Source organism: Anomalospiza imberbis, chromosome 2, assembly GCF_031753505.1.
Source record: "Anomalospiza imberbis isolate Cuckoo-Finch-1a 21T00152 chromosome 2, ASM3175350v1, whole genome shotgun sequence".
Taxonomy (NCBI): domain Eukaryota; kingdom Metazoa; phylum Chordata; class Aves; order Passeriformes; family Viduidae; genus Anomalospiza; species Anomalospiza imberbis.
This window is the reverse complement of record NC_089682.1, coordinates 34,289,746-34,303,152: the sequence shown is the minus strand read 5'-3', so window position 1 is coordinate 34,303,152 and position 13,407 is coordinate 34,289,746. Positions and strand designations below refer to the sequence as shown.

At 36.6% G+C, this 13,407-nt stretch overlaps 1 protein-coding gene and 1 long non-coding RNA gene across 7 annotated transcripts in view; one reads left to right on the top strand and one right to left on the bottom strand.

The window, feature by feature from the left end:
• The window catches only part of LOC137468640 (uncharacterized), a 590,084-nt gene that overhangs the window by 73,723 nt on the left and 502,954 nt on the right, over positions 1 to 13,407 (top strand). The window lies entirely within an intron of this gene.
• The window catches only part of EPHA6 (EPH receptor A6), a 367,788-nt gene that overhangs the window by 64,287 nt on the left and 290,094 nt on the right, over positions 1 to 13,407 (bottom strand). The gene's annotated exons all lie outside the window — the stretch shown is intronic.

Genomic DNA, 13,407 nt, shown 5'->3' with positions numbered 1-13,407 from the left:
ATCCACCTTTTTTAAAACAAGTATTTGTGACATATCTACTGCAGTGGTGAGAAATGAAGATGCCTTAGCATTTGATTCACTGTTTCAGCTTTCAGCATTTTTACAGAGGTCTGCAGACATAATTTCAACTTCCTCATGTTAGTGTTCAGTGAGTGCCAGCATCAAGGATGGATCTGAAATGACAGATCTGAACATCTAACTTAAGAGCACAGGGTCAAGATTCTCCCACCTGGCAATAAATCTAAACAATCAGAATAATCTGGGTATTTTTGCAAGTGCATCAAGTAAGCATCCATCCAAAAAGTTAGGCAATGGCAAGTTTGTTTTCCTCATCTTTCTGTCTCTTAAGACACAGAAAGCATCTTGATCTTTATAGAAAATGAGAAAAATAAATGGCCTTCAATAGTTGAGCTCTTTTTTCCCACTAATAAAAATACATCGAGGAAGGTTTACCCTCAAAACACATGTGCACTTGCTGAATTTAAAGTAGCCTAGGAAAGCTTTGAGTTTTTTACTTGTATTTTCAAGCAAGAGTTCTAAAGTTTTCTCTCAATCCATCTGTCCTTTAAATTTGTTAGTTAGTCATGCTGCAGTCTGTGGAAAAATAATTAATTTAATTGGCAATCTAGATGCAGTACTTTTATATCCGATGGCTAAAGGTAAGTTTTCCCTCTGGACACTCAAGAGAAGTCTTTGGCATTCTTATAAAAGTTTCCATATTCCGTGGCTTTCACTTTAAAATATCTGCAGAAATGATCCTGGACAGACAGTACAGAATACAATACACAAAAAATCAATTTTAAAATGGAAATTGTTCCATTAACTCCAAGATGTTTGGTACTAAACAGCATCTTAAAACATAAAGGCTAAACAATGAACAGACGAAGACTTCCCAAATAGAACATTGCTCCTGTTTCAAAATATGAATGATACCAATCATAAAGTACAGCCACTGAGTCACACACCATATGTACAGACCTTCAGAAAAGCCAAACAGCTTCAGCTTCACCATTGATATTTTCCTCTATTCAAATGCTGTTAAATGGCAAATAACTTCAGTTTCCTAACAGTCTTACAATAAGTTACTTTGTTATAGAAAGTAATGAAGACAACCCCAAATTTATTTCACTTACATATTCAGAAATAAAAAAAAAAAACAAAGCAGTGAATTTTAGAGCAAGTAAGTGTATAAATACCAGGAGAACTAGATGGCTGAAATTATTGAGGTTTTATAAGCAGCAAATAACTAAAAGAATACATATAAATATCACTTTTCTCTCACACTCAAAAGTCAGGGTTCAGTTGCTTAAGTGTAAATTGTTTGTATTATTTGAGATGCTCTAAAAAATCTGAGACATTCCCAGCTGAGTGGCAGACATGACACAATCAGCAGATTTCCACTTTGAAAGTGGCTGTAAGAGGCAAAGCAGCAGTTGGATATTTAAGAGTAGGCTCTGAGTGTCATTTTAGGCAACTGAATCCCATCCTGTCTCCTGTCACCTCAGAAATGTCTCTGACTAAGCAGAACTCAGAGTTACTAGAACAAGACCTCATTTATTCTCTTCTAGAAGTCCTAAAAGACCTTCTGAAAAGGACAAGGTTGGTGACATTCAGCCCTGACCAGTATCCATCAACAAAAAACTGCAGACAAATGAGAGATTAAAAGTTCATTCATCTTTAAACATGCATGGCTCTGAATTAAAATACAGCCCCAGGATGAACTTTTTTTCAGCCCCAGGTGCGGTTTTTTTCATCATGTGCACAAATGTGAAAAGGGTTTGAGACTTGATTATGTGATTTTGCATTGGGAAGGTGATAATCACTGCAGATAAAACAAATTAATTCTTGTTAAGCCACATCAATCACCACCAAATGGACAAAGTTTTGATAAGAGCTTTGAGCATTTACAATAATTTAGCAGTTACTCAAATATTTACTTGTTTATATAAAGACTGATGAAATATTTTAATGAATGACACAGGATCACAAAATGTGTAAGGTTGGAAGGGACCCCTGTAGTCAGCTTTCTTGAGAAATTATACCACTATGTCAGCCCACATCATACAGAGACTCGTGCTTCCCACCACTTCTGTTGTTTTCTACAAAAACTAACACTCATTTTTGCAGTGGGTGCACTCACACTGATGGAAAGGTCTTTCAGTACAAGATCCTAAACTGGGAAAAGGAGACAAGAATATTAAGCCATGATTCCTCAGTGCTCTCAAATGCTGTTGTTATTTAGCAGCTTACAGCCATGGATTTATTGAGGAGAAAACCCCAACCTCTCCCTGCTCCACAGTTACACGCTATGGACATTGTGTCACCTTAACATGGGAAACCACATAAGTTACAATATTAGTTGCAAAAGTGTATTGAACTGTAGAAATACATGGAATAGCTGACAGTTCATGAAATATCCACCAGTTTCTAAGCCCTGTGATACCAGTTTATAACTCAGTGTAAATTCTTCTGTTTCACAATAATTACAGCTAAGTGCCTGAGCTCAGAGGCAGTGGGGGAGTTCTGAATCAATTAGCCTGCTTTCCACCTTCTGCTGTTGTTCCTGGGGGAATATCATCCCACAAATTGTGGAATTTGATAGGGAATTTGATTGGTACGGTATCCTAGAGTGGCATGGGTTTAAGTAGGATATTATCCACCTGAGCAGAAGGGCAGGAGAAGGTGGCTGGGCAAAGGAAATCCATAGGAAGTACCATCTCTTTATTGGCTCCAGCAAAAGAAGACTTTAGGCTGTTGTTCCTTTCCCACAGATTTGGTTTGGGAAAAAAAAGGAAAAATGCACGTGTGGTGTATTTAACGTAAAAAACCCCATTGCTCTTTGTTTCCATGAGGGATTGTTAAAACCCAGCAAGAGAAAGTTCTCAGGAACTCTGCAGATGAAGGCTTTGGGGAAGTGAGGGCTGTAAGGAGCTTTTGCATTCACTTTGGCAGGAAGCAAACTGGCTGTTTTCACTCCAAACTGCATTTTCGGGCAGGGTGGGCTGACCATTTAGTAACAAAATACTGGAGGACAGAATGCAGAAAGTTTTCCTACTTCTGCATAGGGTTATTACTCAATTTTATCACTTAATATCTGAGAGAAGACTGGCTTCTTTTATGAGCACTTTTCATTCTAAAATAAAACCTTATTTTTATTGTTGCGGGTGTTTCCTTGGGGAAGTCAGAAACAGGGTTAGAGCATTTTTTTCCAAAATTATTTGAAATATATCCATTATGGAAAGTACTGAAACATGGTCGACTTTTCTCTCACATGATTTTATTGATTTATCCTTCCTAGACCACCAGGAATGGCACATTACTTCATAATCTTTTATGAGGGAACATATGGAAGGTTTTTATAAGGAATGGCTTTATAAAACTTTGAAATTATGATGTCAGATTACAATTTTTAGAGCACTCAAAAGGCTTGACTTGCAATGGAAAAAAAAATCAGAAGCAGGGAAAAAATTTATCCGTGATGAATTTGTTGGATCATGTTTTCAGTACATAAAGAAAACACAAACTTTTTACTTTTTTCAATGAAATAATCTAGAGACTTAGAATATGCTCTTAATTTATTTCAGAGCTTTTTTTTATGAAAGCAAAGGCTGATAGAGTGGTATGCCTAAATGCTCACCCAAATAATTCATATCTCTTAGAAAAATCTGATTTTTAAGATCACTAAATAGTATTCTTTAATAGATATCACAAAATATTAGAGCATGACAAGAATTGACAAAAATTACTGTGCTTAACCTCTGCTGAAATCACAGAACACAGAATGGCTGAGGTTGGAAAGGAGCTCTGGAGGCCACCAAGTCCAAGTGAATCATGTGAGGATTTTCATTACCTTGCAAATAACACAGTGAAACTCCTGAAGGCTGAATTCTGCTCTAGGGTACCTAAACCAGCAAAACCAAACCTGCATTGTGCTGTGCAGAGGGAAATTTATAGTCACACGTCCAGCAGCAGATTTTCAAAGGGGTGGTCCCATTTTGTTTCCCCAGATTCCACCAGAGTAGTTGACATCATACCCACAAATAATTGTGTCACCCCTCAATAAACTTTCAAGAACTCACAGAGTCCTTTGACTGCCTTTTCCTGGTGTCTGGATTATTTGTTTCCATGCTTTTTGGGTTTACTCTTCAGTTAAGTTTTAACTCTGAATTTCCTGCAGTTTACTGGTTTGAAAATAATGAAGCATTCCTGTGCTTTGGCTTCATTTCTGAGGACTAGACCCTTCTAGCCCAGCTCTTGGGGAACATATTTTCAAAGTCCTGCTTTTCTAGATCAAGTTCCCTAATTTCTGCTCCAGGTTTAAATTTACAGGGTCTTTCTGGAAACATGAAGAAGACAAACACTGGGCAGGGCAAAGCTGCTGTTCAGACCTCCATCCCTGATGAGTTTAATCTTGAGATGCTTGTGGAAGACAATGCTTCCCTACAAACCTGCACTCTCATTTCTTGACTGGCAGATGGGAATAAGTCCAGAGGTAGGAATATTTACCCAGAGTGAGACTGTTTTAGAAAACCCCAATTATAACAACTTCTGGCTTTACTTAAGACTTCTCTGGGACAAAAAGCAAATGCTGAAAGAAGCTTTCAGTTCCTAAGGAGAAACTGATGTAAGTTACAGAATATTTGGGGAGAATATTAACATCTAATTTAATTTCCCTTGCTGCTTCTAGACAAACAGGTGATTTGAGGGGGAAAAATGAGGGAATTGCTTGAAAAGAGTTCTACAAACACTACAGGCATTTATTTTGTGATGTGTTAAATGTCAATGCACAGTGAAGTTCTCGTTGCTGGGAAGATTGGTGTGACAACATTAATATGATTGAGGCTTTTAACAGCCATAAAAAATGCTGTGTTGAATCATCTTTGTAGTCTTAATGGAATAGAAAGGGAAATACTGAGCTTCTATGGAATAAAACTGTGTATGCTTAAGCTGTCTACTAAATAAGTATTTTCAGTCCTTGCTTTAAAAATAGCTTTAGCACAATGCTAAATAAGAACCTGAAATCTTTATATGTTTATAGGGATGTATGATACCCAGGACACTGCTACAAGTACTGTATGCTGTAAATTTGGATTTCATTATCAGGCATTCATTATTAGATGAAAACAAAATACTTTAAAATTCCATTTTTCATGATAAAAGAAAACAAAGCCTGTAATATCAGCCAAAACCTTTGTGATTCATTTTGCATACATCATTATTTCAGGGAATTATGAATCTATTAATAATTAGCTGAATTATCTTTTTATCACCCACTTTTTGTTATTTTGGAAGGAAAAATCTAAGCATTCCTATCATTTGGAACTCTTTGTCCTTTAAGACAGGAAACTCCCATGTGAAATGCTGGTGGAGTGACTGGGATGGTTAAGAAGTTCCAGGGGCTTTTTAAATTTTCAATTGCCCATTTTCATGGCATTTCCATAAAAACAGAGATTTGGGGATTAATGTTGTAGTTTATGTTTAGAAATTGCAGAAAGGTTTAATTTAATGAGTGAAATAGCTTTTCATGGTGACATCTGAAGACAAATGTGTTCATGCAGCCTGCTGCGCAGTCTGCAGTTCTGCAGCTAAAGCTCTGATTTTCTCCTCTTTTAGCCTTGTTTCCCTGCTACAGTATGAACCAGGGCTAGGAGACAGACACTCCCCACTTGTAGACAATAATCAGTATCACTGAAAAAGCCTCACTGTGTTCAGTTGAAAAAACCCCTTTGGGGCTGAGTGATTTTCTGTTGAACAAATGTAGGGTACAAATTGAGGATTCCTTTTGCTATTTCACATTCATCCATTCACAATTCACTGTGCAGTAATATCAATGAAATTAAGCCCACAGGTTTGATTTCCTTCCTTGTAACAAACACCACTTGACTTCCTCAAATAAAAGATGCCAAGATTAGAAGTGGAAAATCGCTGTCATTACCAGAATTGTGACTTGGAATGAACTCTTTGATTAGAAGTGGATTAAATGCTGGTTTAGATTTACAAATCTGTAAGTTAGACAGAAAATCCTCTTTGCCACTACTCAGTGAAGGTGTCCCAGCCCACACCTGGTAAACCAAGACAGGTTGTGTTTGCTCTCTGATGGCCTGAGGCACATGGACAGAAATTCTGCTTTCTTTTTTTGAAAAATGCTGCTGACCAAAGAGAATTGTTAATTGCCTCCTTGTTGGTACCAAGTGTATTCAGAGGATTTTCCCTGCAGCTCAAAGACCACTTGGTATTCAGTGAATGCCATGTGGTAAAACCTCTCTCACCTCATCTTCCCTGTGCTGGTTTTAGCAATGGTGACTCTGCCAGGATGGATGTTGGGTAGCATTTGTTTACTTAGCTCACAAAGTCACATTTTTCAATGCTTATAAAGGCATTCATTGAAAACTGGAAGTGAATTGCCAGTCTTACCTGAAACACTTGTGTGCTGAAGAATGTGCTCAACTACAGCGGAGAGGAAAAAAAGCAGAGAAAAGAAAGAGGGCAGACTCTTTTTTAAAGTGGGTAAATTAATTTTTGTCAGTCTAGGGAGATATTAACAAGTTTCTGTTGTTTCAGGAAGAAAGGTAATCAATTACGTGAATTCTAGCAACAGTGCAGTGATTTGTTTCAGTTTTTTACTATTATAAAAATTCTGTACTATGCTTCTCTGGATAAAATATTGAAATGAAGTCATTATCAGCTAAACTTACTTGCTTTCAAATTTTATTCAGGAGAAATTACCTTGTTAAAGTTTAGTTGAAAAATGACAATATTTACAGATGGATGTTGTTATGAATCTATTTGAGAATGTCTGGAAGAATAGATTTGCTTTTGAAAATGTGTTTACAGGATTGTCATTAATGTTTTGTGCTTCTATTTAGAGCATACTTAAACTGAATAGTCTGTAACTTCACACCATCTATTACGATGTTTTAAAATCATATTCTTTTCTTTCCCATGTTGCTTCTCTCTTTCAATCTCCCTTAACAGCTTTATCATTCTCTCCTGATTTACAAGCACTATGTTTATCTCTGAAGAAATGTAACATTTATGAAGTATTATTTTGTGCAAACTGAATTTCCAACCAGGAGTTTGGAAAGGATCCCAAACTGTCTGCATCTAAGTTATTTATTCTTCTGGAACATGAACTATGTATGTATTAAAATCAGAAAGATAATTATAGTCAGTGAAATAGTTTCTTTTCCTCACATCTAACTCTCACGTTTCCATAAAATGCAATACCAGATATTTATATGAGAAAATCACCAGTCCATTTTTCAATAATTCTTCTTGATATGAATCTGCTGTTAAAGATAACTTAAGCTTTTTGCTTTGCATTAGAAATTTGGGTGTAATCCTTAAGGATGCAGGAAATATCACAATGCAAACTTTTGCAGCAGAGGTTTGTATGGAGAGACTGGACCTGGAGGGTCTATGGGTAATAATAAGCAAAAATATTTATAAATAATACTAAAACCCAATAATGGCTGCTATTGAAAAACCACACATCTTTGAAGATGAGTAACACAGTTCACATTTTAAAACAGTTATTTCCTGCTTTCCAATGGAAGGTGTAGCAGGATGCTCTTCCTGGAATGGGGTAAACCAGCTTGAACTATACCCTATGTATGCAGAGTTATTCCCAGCCTTTCCCCATGCTCAATCACATGTACATTTACTAGTGTGTTTTTCCCTCCATACAGAAGAACAAATGAATCTAAACTTATCAAAATAAATCAACCAAATTCAACCTGTGAATTGGGATTATTGATTGCTTTCTATACACTCTTTAACCCCCTCACTCCTCTGGCTGTCAGCTGCAATTGCCATTGTCATTAATAATTGCTCTCATCGTTGCTTTTATGGTTTTCCTGCACAGGCAACAGATCAGCCATGTTGTGCAGCAAATCTGTCAGCACAGTGCAATCTTGTCTCCCCCTGATATTCATTGATCTTCTGGTTGCTGTTGTTAAAAAAGCCCCAACCCTTCATATATCTCCTGCACACTCTAAATATCTGTCCCTTTAACTTATTGTACCATATTCGTCTTTATTTTCAGGGTGGAGGAAGAAATTGCATATTGTATTCAGATATTTCAGATGGAAAAGCAATCATTTGTGGTTAATAACGATGCTAATTATGAAAAATGATGACCATGCATCCCCTTCAAAAGAAAAAGAAATAGTCTGGCCATATCTTATCTACAGGACTTTATCTTTTTACAGCTGTTAGTAGGAATCATTTTTGTCACATATTTTTCTACTAGAACCACATCTCACGTCAAAACATCTGAATATCTTTAGAAGTCAGGTCCTGTGTGTCTGAACACAGACATCTGAAGGAAGAGGACCCTGAAGAATCTGAAATCCTGTTTCGCAGCTGTAACCTATGAAAGCAGAATTATGGAATTTAGTTATGTTTGATAGTGTACCCTGGTGAGATTAAGCTGCTGTTAACAGGATGTTACTGCTTGACTGTTTGACAATGTGTTTTTTCTTCACTGCTTATCGTCCTGTGAAAGATGCAGCAGCAGAATTGACAGTCAAGATGTATGGCTTGCTAGCTGCAAAAAGGGAAAAGCAGAACACAGAAATGTCCCTGATTTGAACTGCAGGAAAACAAAATGGCCCCTTGAGTTTTGGAACAAAATTCTCAGAATATAATGAATGAAAGACAAATGTATATTTTTTCAGAGGGTTATAAGCTCATTTCTTCTAAGTATATGTCATTCAGGAGAACTGAGTATTGTGGATTCTTAACTTTTGCCAGCAGCCTTCGACACATGGGTGCATGGTGGTTTGCATGTGTAATTTGAAATGTCCACATGGATGCATGCATGTGTAAAAAAAGCTCAGGACTATCAACATTAATTACATTTCTTCCAGTACCAGTCAGGAAGGGTAACCTACTTTGTCTGTGTTATGTGCACAGCTCTAACTTTCAGCTCTGTATTTTGGATGATGCTCCAATAAACTGAGCTCATAAATTTGCCTAACAATTCAGGTGGTGGCTGTGGGTTTTGTGTTAATTTGATGGCCATGCCAACTCTGGATTCAGTAATGTGTTGCAATATTTGTCTATGAATAAGGATACAAAGGAAAATAAAGGGAGTGAGCCAAATTTAAATTTACAGCTCCACTTTCTGAACAATTTATAACACAGCTGAGATCCTGCTGTTTTGTCTATCATTATGTGCACAACTACAATAATATTTTATCATAAAAATTCAGCTTTATGCTCAATGCCATGTAAAGTCCACTGGCTAATATGACACACAAACACTCTCACCACCACAGTGGATTGTCCATAAACAACATTTAAAACTTTTCAGAATCATGCTTCCTGGGAGTACAATTTTACCATCCATGACCAAGGTAAGAATATTGTCGATATTGCCACAAAAGTGACTCAATCCTTTTGTGTAGCAACGAAATATACAATATTATGTGTACAATAAACACATGTACTGCAAAATATGTCACCTTCTGAAATGGATCATGAATGCCATTTAACAGGTGAGAGAAAAGGGCAACAGTAAATTCATTACAATAAAGGCTTAAAGGCCTAGAGCACAATGTCTTTGCTGAAAAAAGAATTCATTATGTCCTGAACTTTTGTTAAAAAAAAAGGGGAAAAAAAAAGGTCAGATATTATATATGGTAAATTCCAGAGAAAGGATCATGTTGCTGCTTTGACTCCCTCATGGACAAGGTAAGGTGTACTGATTTTAGGGCTTTTGTTGCACTGAATGGATTATATACAGTAATTTGAAAAGCAAATCAATGATTAAAGCTTTAAATTTGATCTGCAAATGAGTGCCTGAAGATTTCAGAACTGCAATACTCTTTACAACTTGAAAGCCATGAAATCAAAACAGTGAGGAGACAATAAGGGAGTCATAAGTATCATTCCAAAGCCAGGCTCGATGTCCAAGGATGTGAGTTTACACAGAACCAGAGGTCTGGGTGCTGTCTTCATTTATCCTCCTTTTGTGAAGGGACTATTTTGAAAATCCTTCTGGAGAATACAAATGTACATAATGCTGTCAAAGAAAATTAATGCCTTAAAATATTCCTCTTGTACACGTGATTGGTATGAATCCTTCAGCAATCAAAATTTGGAACGGAAACAATTCCTTAGAAAGAATTTCCAAGAATTGGAAGTTGTTTAGGGTATTTAGGTTATTTACATTCAGATTATGAATGTAATAAACCCCTAGCATGCATTGATATTTTTATTAAAGCAGTATTACATAGTACTGATTAGGTTTTGCTTTAAACTATTGTGTAAGGCACTGTCAAGCAAAAGTAACTAAAGATTCCAGTCTGGATTTCTTCCAGTACAGTTACAATAGTCAGGGACCCTTTTTCATGCCTTTTGTAGATATAGTTATGCAGCCTGATTTTTTTTTTTTTTTGTAGGCATAGCTTTAATTTAATTTATAGACTTTCCATGGAAAGTCTTCAACATGATGTAGAAATGAAGACACATCTTACTCCTCTAGAGCCCAGCTTTCAGTGTTGTCACATGTGTTTGCACTGGAGAAGGAAATTATTGTACTTATACCCATTTATGAAATAGCAGCAGCTTGGCCACAGACATAAAACTCACCTGAGCATGCCCTGGCACACCCAAAAGAACACCCAAAATTATCACTGTGCTAACATGGCTTGAAAGGAAACATGGATATTTTTATGAAGTGTCCAAGCATCTATGATAAATTTGTGAGGCATTCAAGCAGTCTTTTATGGCAAACCATGCAAGGAATGGTGTTGCTGTAACAAAACCAGGCAAGAATAAAGTTTCCCCTGTGACTTCTGGTTAGCAATACAAGTGGAACCAGATTCTGTGCCATGGTGTGTTTGCCTTGGCCCAGCAAATTGCCCTTGAAATGAACTCCTTGCTAACAGAAAGCTTGGGCTACAGCAACTGTTCTGCTTACTGCTCTCTGTGATTAGGGACTGCAGCTAGGACAAATGAGACATGAAGCCATAAGAAAAGGGAATTAAAACTCTGTTTCAGAGCTACTTCTGAGCAGGCTTAGTTTAGCATTTCTTTCCTCCCCTACAGTACATGTTCCACAGTAATTTTGAAAACAGTATAATTTAAAAGTTAACATTTGCTTAGCTGGTAGCACCAGATAAAAGCTCTCATTTGCAGTGAGCAGGCAAATTTGTTATTGCCCCAGTCAATAGCTATTGACCTGGTACAGAACTTCTGCTTATTACAATCAAATCCTTTTTCTTTTTTGTTCAATAGTCAATAACACTGTAATGGATGGCACTGCTTACAAACTGATGCAATATCTATCAGCAACAGCTAGAAGTTAATGACTAATGGTTACACAGAGGAAAGCATGTGCTAAGAACAGCAGTACACATCTATTAATCAAATTTACTGCATCAGATGTGCCTTTATAGCTTAGTGGAACTGCAATGCACATCAGATAAATAGTTTCTGTTATTATTAATCAAGGTCTTAGAACAAAACACCTTTTATAATGCTATCAATACATAAATAATTTGGCTAGGACAAAGTTTTGTCTGACTTTTAGAGCACACCTTTCAGTAATATGAAATTTGGATTCTGCGATCCTGGACTTAGTACTTTGGCAAGGCAACTGCTCTCCTCCAAGCTGAAATCATATTATTCTCTAAATACCCCAGATGGGGCAGTATAAATGCAAGGCAACACCCTAAAGACAAAATGGGAAGCAGAGTGCATGTGTCCATGGCTCAGCCTGCTTCAGGCTCCTTCCCTGTGGCAGAGCAGTGCTGCACAACCCTGTCCTTTTCAATTTATGTGACTTGCACTTTCTGTGCCTGGGGGTGAACTCTGCTCATAATTCACATAGCCTATTTTCATTCTATAATTATGGCTGCATAACTGTTTTGGTTTTTTTTTTAATCCTGCCTAATACCAAAATATTTTCTTTCAAAGTTCCACTACTTATTTTATATCTGAGAGATGCATATTTTTAGACAACAGTGTGACTATATCAGTAACACCCACTATTTTTATACTACCTTCAAACAAACATTACAAAATATTAATGAAGTTTTTTGACTCCTTGATGAAAAGCAGAACTGCTAATAATGAATTTTTGGCTTATAGCTCTCTATAATCTTTCCTGTACAACACCTAATACTCTAACCTTGGAGCACTGATTTATGTTTGTTTCTCTTTTCTGAATGCCACTTTGATTTCTCTCTAGACTGATGACGAGGCATTACAGAAAGAAAACTTCTTTACAAATGGAAAGATTAAACAATCATGCCATTGCCAAGGACATTATTATACTGTACTCCCTGTGCACCATTTAAATGGATTTAAATAATGCTCCTAAACCACAACATTTTGCCTTTTCCAGATGAGACATACCCTACAAGATCCACCATGTAGATCCCAACCAGACCTGTGATTCATAAACCACCCCTGCTGGTGAAGACTGGTGGAATTTAATTGCTGATATGCTCAGTGTGAAGCAAGAGCAAAATTCACTTAAGTTCCTACACATTTACATCTCCTGACAAGATGCTTCAGTGCTGCTCAGCCAGCATTTACTGGTGTTCCTGTTTGTTGTCACAGAGCTGTTACTGACAGGAGAGCAGTGGAGAGACTAAGCTGTGTCTTTCCTGCAATGCAATTGGTTTTGTTAGTCTACTAACTTAACATATCTAAAAACCAATAAATTTATCCTTGCAATACTGTGTGAGGAAAGAAAAATATCATCTTCATTTAGAACTACAGAGAGACAGATTTGAACACGGTCATGTCATTCCACAAATCTACTGAAATTCCATTCCAACAACACAAGTTCAGGAGCTAAACTTTTCTCTTTGATCCTAATTTTCCAAATATAGCTTTGGATGTTGTAATGAAGTGAAACCAGGAAATATTCATAACACATTTGTTCTGTTTACTGTGATGGTAAGAGGACACTGCATTATAAACACAATGCTTCCCTTTAAAAGAAAAATATAAGTTCTGCAAATAAGCAAACAACATGGCTTGGTTGAGACTGATTAATTTTGAAAAGAATATACCATGAGCTTTTTAATTCATTACTGCAAGAAGTTGTCATTGAGGAAATTACATGCACATTAATTAGACTTCTTGATAGTTAAGTGACAGCTAGATGTTTCAGCCTTTCAGAAAAGTCCATTACACCACTAAACCTGCTGGATTTCAGAGGCAAGGGATCTCTGTTGGCAGCTGCAACAATTATAAGTAGTAAAACAGTTCAAAGATTATTCTGAAATTTTAGTCAATCATTTTCAGTATACAAACAAGCTATAAAGAGTTTACTTTTTATTTCTTCAGAATAGAAAATTCATCTCTTCTGGTACCCAAATCAAATCTCAATCAAATAAATAATGAGCACTTTTGCAGAAATGAGATATTTTACAAGATGACTTGACT